The following is a 9337-nucleotide window of genomic DNA, read 5'->3' as shown; positions in this document are numbered from 1 at the left end:
GTCCAAAATGCTAATCCAATCCAACCCAATCCTTATAGTTCGGGTTGGGTTGGTCTGAGTTATCGGGTTGAATGTACACCCCTACTTGTGGTTCCTACATGTACCATATTCATTATGTGATGCTTATATGCTCTTTTTATTGTCATGTGATGTATGTTGTGTGTGCATGTGATGCCATTACACTACAGTATGAATGAAATAAAATTTCATGTCTGTAATGTTATGTCTTGCCATGTAAAGTTGTGTGATGGATTATGTGATGATTGTCATGTATATATGATGCATATATGAAATATGTTATGAATGAAAGGAGAAAGAAAATGAAACTAATGTCATGTTATGAATGATCATTCGACCTCATGCATGTATGTATGTCATGTGCATTGAGATACTTCTTCGTTATGTTATGCTAGTATGGGCGTTTACCTTTGATATTTATATTTGTCATGATATCACACGGGTCTTTCCTTTTCTTAGGCGTTTGGTGATGTGTAATGCATTGTGCTTGATTAAGTCCTAAGAGAGTACGTATACGAGCTTGCCTGGTGGGTCCATGTTCGCGTACGTGGGTCGTAGGTGGAGAAGTACTACACATCAAACCCTGCCCGAAATTGGAAAGAGTCTAATGTCATGTTACAGTTTTAAAAGATAGGTCTCAATCACGTTAGGTGTGTGATTGCACTACTAACCCTATGATACATGTCCTTCCACGGTCCTCCAACAGATGTACCGTCACCGTTAGGTATGCTTTTTAAAGATAGTAACTGGTTTACATGCAGTAGATTAATTTTTATTAAAATAAAGTTTGACATTATGTTGGATATTAACATGATTATGATAATGCAAGGTTAGACAAAACAAGCATGTTAGTGTAATTATATTAATGGATAGATTGTAAGCATGTGTTGGATGTATTCATGTGATTGATTAGAGAAGTATATAATGGATGTAAGTTAAGTATTATAGACTTAGTAGTTAGGTTATGTGTATAGATTATGTCATCTAGAGGACGAGCAAGAGGGCGTCCCTATTAGAGATAGAGGAATGGGAAATAAGAGATCGAGGTCCGGTACGCGAGGAATCGATGAATCGACCTGACGAAATGGTGCCACCCCACCTCTAGTGACACCTCAGGCTGCACAAGACCCCACAACTACCCTCATGGAATCATTGCAAGCAATTATGCAAACAATAGTAACAACGCAATAGGAAAATGCCTCGTTGTCAACCTAAAAAGCAAAGCATCTGCGAGATTTCAAGAGAGATGACCCTCGTAACTTTAGTGATTTTACAGATGATTTGACAGTAGCACGACTATGGTTGAATTCAATAGAGACCGTGTTTAGGCTGACCAATTGCCTAGCTAATGAGTGCATCCTTCGGCCCAATAGCCACTCGGACCAAGACGCTTGTCCCCCAGCCCAGCAGCCTCACAACCCATATGCTTGACTTGATAGTAGTCCAACCTAGATGTGTGTATATATCCTAAACCTATGATACATGTCCTTACCCGCGCTCTTAGCCTGACCCGCGTCCCTTTCGAGCATCAGCTTCTCGGCTCGACTCGGCTTGGCACGGTAGCGGCTCCAATAGCGTGAACGACTTGGTTTACAAATTTCCAATTCGTTCCACTACTTTGAACCCTTTCCTACAATTTTTTATCCTTCTAAAGTTAGTTTTTGCATTTTTAATAGCATTTGAGATGAGTATGACACGTGTTTGGCTAGATTAAAGTATAATAAGCTAATTAGAGATTTAATCGTAAACGTTATATAAATAAATTTGCTTAATATGTTTTAAGTTGGTGTCATAAATTCACATAGTTTGACTTGATTTCAAGGGAAGAATTTGGACTAACTCCACACATAAACTAACAGCCCTTGTTTAACCTACTCAAGTAAGTGACTCTACTATATGCTTGGTAGGATGAATTGTATTACTTATTATGATGCATACTCATTGCCCTTACAAATATCAGAATTATGATTGCTATGCTATTGAATGTTGTGTTATGTCGTGTTTATAAGCTATACTTTAATGTGATTATACTATGTTGGAATAATATGTTATCATGATGATAATCTATGATGTATAAACCTCCATAGACCATGCCGTGTAAATTATGTTATGTAAGAAAATTTGATAGAAACTATGTTTGCATCATTCACAAACTCGTTACATTATAAATAGATGGAGATTCTAAAGGTTATTGCGAAACTTGATAGAGAGCGCTTCCGGTGTCAACTTCTTTAAGAAATATTCTTTTCTCATCCTCTTCAAGTTTATATAATCCATGGATTAAAGCTTAAAGGACCTTAGTCGAATTTGGAGTTTTTTCCAAAATTCATAAAAAACGAATCTCATAAGTTTTTTCTTTGATTGTCCTTTCTTTTTAGGTCTTTAGATTTTGGGTCTTCATGAAACTTCTTCATTGCTAGAAACCGATTCGTATTGGTTTGGCTAGATGAGTTTCCTTGAGGCTTTTTCCATCCCACGACCATTAAAACTCAAATTAAGGAAATGTGTTTGGGATGTTTTCGCACTTGATTCCTTCGTGAAACTTGTTGGGGAGCTAACTTAAAAGTGATTAGAATTGCTTTGAGGAAATTTGATGGACCATAGTCTATAAATTTTGAAAAACCCAAGATTAATGAAATTCATAATCCAAAAGCTTCCAACTCGAGTTTAAGGAACTTTTAAGACTTCTTTTTTTGTTTCAAATGAAAGCCCATACTTAATAATTTATAGAGGAAGTGTAAACTTATAGTGAAACCTTAAAATCCTCGTAAATTTGAAGTTCATTTTTTTGAAAAATGACATTTTTGCCCTTTATGCTTACGTTTTCCTTAACAAACCTTTTCCAAAGACCTTGAATCCTTATAATTCCTTCCTAGGATATTAACATTACTTACTTAGGTCCCTTGTCTTTGCTTAGGTCTCTTAGTTCCTATCCATGAGTCTTTTAAACATCTCGTGGGCTTCTTAAACATACTTGAGTTACGTTAACCTTATTTGGGATCTTACAAGCAAGTAACGTGACCTTGTCGCAAGGGATATAGGGGAATGGACGAAGTCACTAGGTGCTGAATCTAATATTTGAATCCTGATTTGAATCTCTAACATGATTCGTTATAAATTGTATTAGAGGTTTAGGCTTATAGATTCTATAGACTAGCCTAAGATGTACACTCGAAATGTTTCCATTGTCTTGCAGCAAACGCTTCATCATAGTTAGGTATCCTTACAAAAGATAATAAAAGATATTATTTTTACTTTTATGTGACTTACTATACTTAGAATGTGAGTGGCACATGATGTATGGATGATTCAATACGGGTTTAGATTTAGCAAAATTTGTATTCAAATCGTATGTTGTATGAAAGTCCCACGTTAATTTAGGGAATGATCCTGGGTTTATAATCAAGGAATACTCTCTCCATTTGCTGAGGCCTTTTGGGGAAGCCCAAAGCAAAGTCATGAGAGCTTATGCTCAAAGTGGACAATATCATATCATTGTGGATTGTTGTGTTCATCTAATATGGTATCAAAGTCATGCCCTAAACTTAGCAATGTCAATAGAATCCTTAAAGGTTGAACAAAGAAATCTAAAAGTAAAAGGAGTCGAGCTTATACTCAAAGTGGACAATATCATCCATTGTGGATTGTTGTGTTCATCTAACATGGTATCAGAGGCATGCCCTAAACTTAGCAATGTCAATATAATCCTTAAATTTCGAACAAAGAAATCTAAAAGAAAAAGGAGTCGAGCTTATACTCAAAATGAACAATATCATACCATTGTGGAGAGTTGTGTTTATCTAACCTCGTCAAGTTATAGCGTCATCAAAAGTAGTAGGCTATTGAAACTAGTATACACATGAAAATGATTTTGCTATTAGATGTTTTAATCTGATGTTTCAAAAAATAAAAAAAATAAATAAATAAACAATGTAGTTTGATGATTATTAATGTTTTCGAGGCTTGTATGGATGTGAATTGCAATATGAGGTATCCAAAATATGACATACAATTATAAAACTATAAATTGAGTTTGAGTATAGTGGGAGATTGAGGATGATGAAAGTATATGAATTTTTTTCAAATCAATCTAGACTTTTCTTAAGTTTTACAAATAGGAATCACTCACGAATCACTCAAAAATCTATATGAACTCTAATTTAAGTAAGAGTTAAAAAGGGGATTATGGAATAATTACTCTAAAATAACCCTTTGAATGGACTCTAACATCCATAATATTTTTTTATAGAAAACTTTGCATGACATGATTAGGTTAGGCATGAAATCTGGAGTTCATTTGACAATGTTAAGGGGTTGAACAAAGCATAAGTGTAAAATAACCAAAATGACTCTAAAGTTACATACCACTAGTTTATGACTCATGGGACCTCTAAATGACATTAAATGAAATCTTATTTCATGGTTTAAAATGATTGTGAAAAGTTTCAAGATCATTGGAATATGTTCCGAACTTAAACCAAGTTTTGGGTTTTTAAATAGCCAAAATAATCCTACAAGAATTATGAGATGTTTCAAGACCAATAGGGAGTCCAAGTGGTTTGAAACTTTATGTGTCACTCACTTATGACTATAAGGGTAATCAAGGGATCTCATGAGGATTAGATACGTTTGGGCTATGAACCATGTGGAAAAGGACAAACTACTCGTAAGGACTCATTATAAGGAATTAAGGTTTTTGTGGCAACCCTTCATCACAATTAAGTATGCCTTCTGAAAGATAATAAAACATATTATTTTTACTTTTTTGTGACTTACTATACTTAGAATGTGAGTGGTACATGATGTATGGATGATTCAATACACGTTTAGATTTAGCAAAATTTGTATTCAAATCTTATGTTGGATGACAGTGTCAGTTAATTTAGGGAATAATCATAGATTTATAATCAAGGAATACTCTCTCCATTGACTGAGGGCTTTTGAGGAAGCCCAAAGCAAAGCCATGAGAGTTTATGCTCAAATTGGACAATATCATACCATTGTGGAGAGATGTGTTCATCTAATATGGTATTAGAGTCATGCCTTAAACTTAGTCATGTCAATAGAATCCTCAAAGGTAGAACAAAGGACTTGCCTTAAACTTAGTCATGTCAATAGAATCCTCAAAGGTAAAACAAAGGACTCTAAAAGAAAGAGGAGTTGAGTTTATGCTCAAAGTGAACAATATCATTGGAGAGTTGTGGTTATCTAACATCGTCAAGTTATAGCATCATTAAAAGTAGTAAGCTACTAAAACTAGTGTACACATGAAAATGATTTTGCTGAAGAAGATTAGATGTTTTAATCGGATGTTTCAAAACATAAAAGGAAAAAAAAAAAAAAAAAACAAGGTAGTTTCATGATTATTAATGTTTTCGAGGCTTGTACGGATGTGAATTGCAATATGAGGTGTCCAAAATATGACATACAATTATGAAACTATGAACTGAGATTGAGAAAGGGGGTGATTCACGGTCAAGAAAGTATATAAATTTTTTTCAAGTCAATCTAGACTTTTCTCAAGTTTTATGGGTAGGAATCATTTAAAAATGTGTATGAACTCTAATTTAAGTAAGAGTTAAAAGGGGTTATGGAATAATTGCTTTAAAATAACCCTCTCAACCACTCTGATATCCATGATATTTTAATAGAGGACATGTCACTCTTATATCCATGATATTTTAATCGAGGACTTGACACGCATGAAATTTGGAGGTCATTTGACAATGTTAAAGGGTTGAACAAAGGATAAGTGTAAAATAACCAAAATGACTCTAAAGTTACAGACCACTAGTTTATGACTCATGTGACCTCTAAATGACATTAAATGAAGTCTTATTTCGTGGTTTAAAATGATTGTGAAAAGTTTCAAGATCATTGAAATATGTTGAGAGCTTAAACCAAGTTTTGGGTTTGTAAATAGCCAAAATAGTCCTACAAGAATTTTGAGATGTTTCAAGACCCTAAAGAAGTTCAAGTGTTATGAAACTTTATATGCTACTTACTTATGACTATAAGGGTTATTAACGGAGATCTCATGAGGAGACTCATTATAAGGAATTAAGATTTTTGTGGCAACGGTTAAGATGCTTAAGTAAGATTTATGCATTTGAAGAAGTGCTTATGACTCATGGATTAGTCTCTATTTTTTCATGGCTCATTTTTTCGGCTTCCTTTTCTTTCGATCCACTTATTTCTTCTTTCTTTTCTTGCTATAATGTTAATGGAGGTTTTTAGAAGATGTTGATGGTCTTTCATTAGTATCTTATACAAGCGATTTGCAATTGTTTTACCTTGATCAACAAGGCTCTGTTTCACTCAAATATCTCACTAAACGAGCTTAATAATATTTTATAATTTGACCGAGGATAATAATATTGTTCTTCAAACTTGAGATGTGATATACCTTGGTCATTAAACATTGATCGTGTTCTTACACTGAAACAAAGTGAATCATTTGTCTTGGATCGTTACAATTGATCCATTATAAAGCTTCATGTTTCCAATAACTTCTCATTAAGCTCTCTTAACTTTGCTCAATCTTCGGTCACGTGGTTGCTCACTCCAATATCTAAGTACCACATGTTTGTCCCCATTTGGTTTTCAACATCTGTAAAGGGGTTCCCCATAGCCTTTTCATCATTAAACACCAATAGGTTTGACATCTTCTTGGCCAACATGAGTGTAGACTCTTTGTTATTGGTGAATGTGAAGTTTGTCTCACTAGTGACATCATCGTTCGTACATAAGTGTCATACGTTTACATGAAAAAAAAAAATAGCACGTGGCTTAAGTATTTAAATATACTTAGTAAGTAGCCCAACTATTAAGGTTGGAAAATGCAATTACGATAAGACCTAACTTTCCGTAGCACTTTTCCTTGGTCATTACTTTCTAATCCTTGTAGGGTTGGATACGTTGTACTTCTCAATACGCGGCTCACGCACATGCACATGGACCAACAAGTCAAGGTCATATATGTATCGATTTACCTGATTATGGCCCAATGCATAATCATGCTACCGGAAGCCACAAAGAGAAAGGAGAACATATAATATCATGGTGTGCGTCTATACTAATCATAATAGGAAAATATCTCGATACACATAACATACAAAATGCATGAAGTCCTTTAGTTTCAAATCATGGTACGTAGTTATGATAAAAACTGCACCTCCATTCTTTTCATGATATAATGTTTTTATGAAGCATGCATGATTTATCAATGTCTCATATGCATAGTATTAACATGCAAAAATAATATACAAACCATGACATATGGAAGTAAATGCATCATATAACATTCATATAAAAACATCATTTCATAATACCGCATAATCATAACATAACATAGCATCATAAAAAATTGACACGTATAGGTGCCACAGAGTACGTATCAGTCATACATACAGGTTATCCAACCAAGCATATGAGCATTTAACAACAAGCCTAGTTACCAATTAACCTAAGCAGGAGTGGTCAAGCATGATTTCCCAGTTACCAACAAGCCCAGTCACTTACATAGTAAAATAGCTCATTGATATGAAATTCAACCTTTTTTTTGTCAAACATATGGTGGGTGGTCAAGCATGATTTCCTCTTTTCATCAACTTTTATATCATCAATAGAGATACCGTTTGCATAAGAAAAGGTCTGCATGTGTCACAATGAAGGTCAACATTGCTAGACATGTGCCTTGTGTGACTTGCATGGAAGATGTTTGAAGAATAGTATATGTAGCGCCCTATTTTTTTAGCCAAAATTAGTGGCGTTACACAAGCATGCTTTAATCTCATCGGTAAAGTTCATAATAAATAATTTAAAAATAAATTCGTGGACTTATATATTTAATTTTAAACCATAAATTAACCATAACATATTTTTAAATATATATATAAAAAATTGCATTTAAAACACTTACCAACTACTAAATAAAATAAAATTCAATGCGTTCTACTACTCTATCATGCCCTATTCTGACTTCCATGCTCTTTCCAGCATTCACCTGATCCAAACGTGGAGCTTTAACTTTACCTGGAAAGTATAAGGGTAGCACATGACTTAAGTATTTTACGAAATACTCAGTAAACCATCCGACGGTTGGGTTTAGCAATGCAATCACGCACATAACAGGATGAGACCTATCTTAAAACTGTCACATGTGCTTGGACTATTTTCAGTTTCGGGCAAGGTGGGTTCATATACGTACCCCTGGGCCTGACATGTTTAGGCTTAATGGGTTACACATCGCCAAATGCCACAGAAAAGGAAATACCATGAGAAACAAGTATATTGAAGGTACAAATCCGTATTAACATAACATAACGGGGAAGTATCCTGATGCACATGACACACATACATGCATGAGGTGCCCATGATTTACATTTAAAACATAGTATTAACGTCATTCCTTTTCTCATTTCATCCATGACATATTCCGTACATGCACTATGTATACCTAGTAAACATCACGTAGTCTATTACATCATTTTTCAATTCTATTCTTAGAGAGGATTTCATTTTATTCCTAACATGATATAATTGACATGACATGCCATTGTATACATAATAAAACATCACATTTCAATGCATAAAGCACACAAGCATAACATAAAAAATATGGTGCATGTTGGGGCCACAAGATTACTTACGTGTTTAGTGTCACTAATTTACTTACTTGATTCTTTAAAGTAAAATTCAAGTCAACTTAGGTGAGCTCATGACATCATATTCATGTTTGAACTTCTGAAGAATAATTTATCTCATTTACAATGGTCTATGTGTTAGATTTAATGCAAACATTATCGTCTTTGCTCCAGTAAAATTTTGGAATGGTTTATATATATTTTTTATAATATTATTTTCATACAAATAGTTATTATATTATTTGCGTACAACCCATTCACTACGGTAACACTTTGCCCATCTTTCATTCTCTCATTCTTCTTTTAATTCTGTACACAATCTTCCCTCTTTCTTTCTATTTGTTTCTTTTTCTTCTTTTAAAAAATTCTAGATTGTGGTCAGATTTTTGTAACAAGTAAAATGTTTTTGGTATTTAAAATTTTTAACAAAAATAAAAATAAAAATAAAAAAATCTAATAATTACAACAAAATAAAGATAATAAGAGAAGGAAGATGTAAAATATAATTACCATAATAGCAAATTATCAAGTGACATTTTTCTAGTTAAATTTGCAATATAAATTATTTTTTAATTGAATACTTTTAAATGTTAAAATAATTAATTTATTATTGTGATTAGATCATTACAAGTCCAGTCCAGAAAAAAAAAAAAAAAAAAAAAAAAAAAAAAAAA

Source organism: Cucurbita moschata, unplaced genomic scaffold (genome assembly GCF_002738365.1).
Source record: "Cucurbita moschata cultivar Rifu unplaced genomic scaffold, Cmos_1.0 Cmo_Scf00058, whole genome shotgun sequence".
Lineage (NCBI taxonomy): Eukaryota > Viridiplantae > Streptophyta > Magnoliopsida > Cucurbitales > Cucurbitaceae > Cucurbita > Cucurbita moschata.
This window is presented reverse-complemented; position numbering follows the sequence as displayed.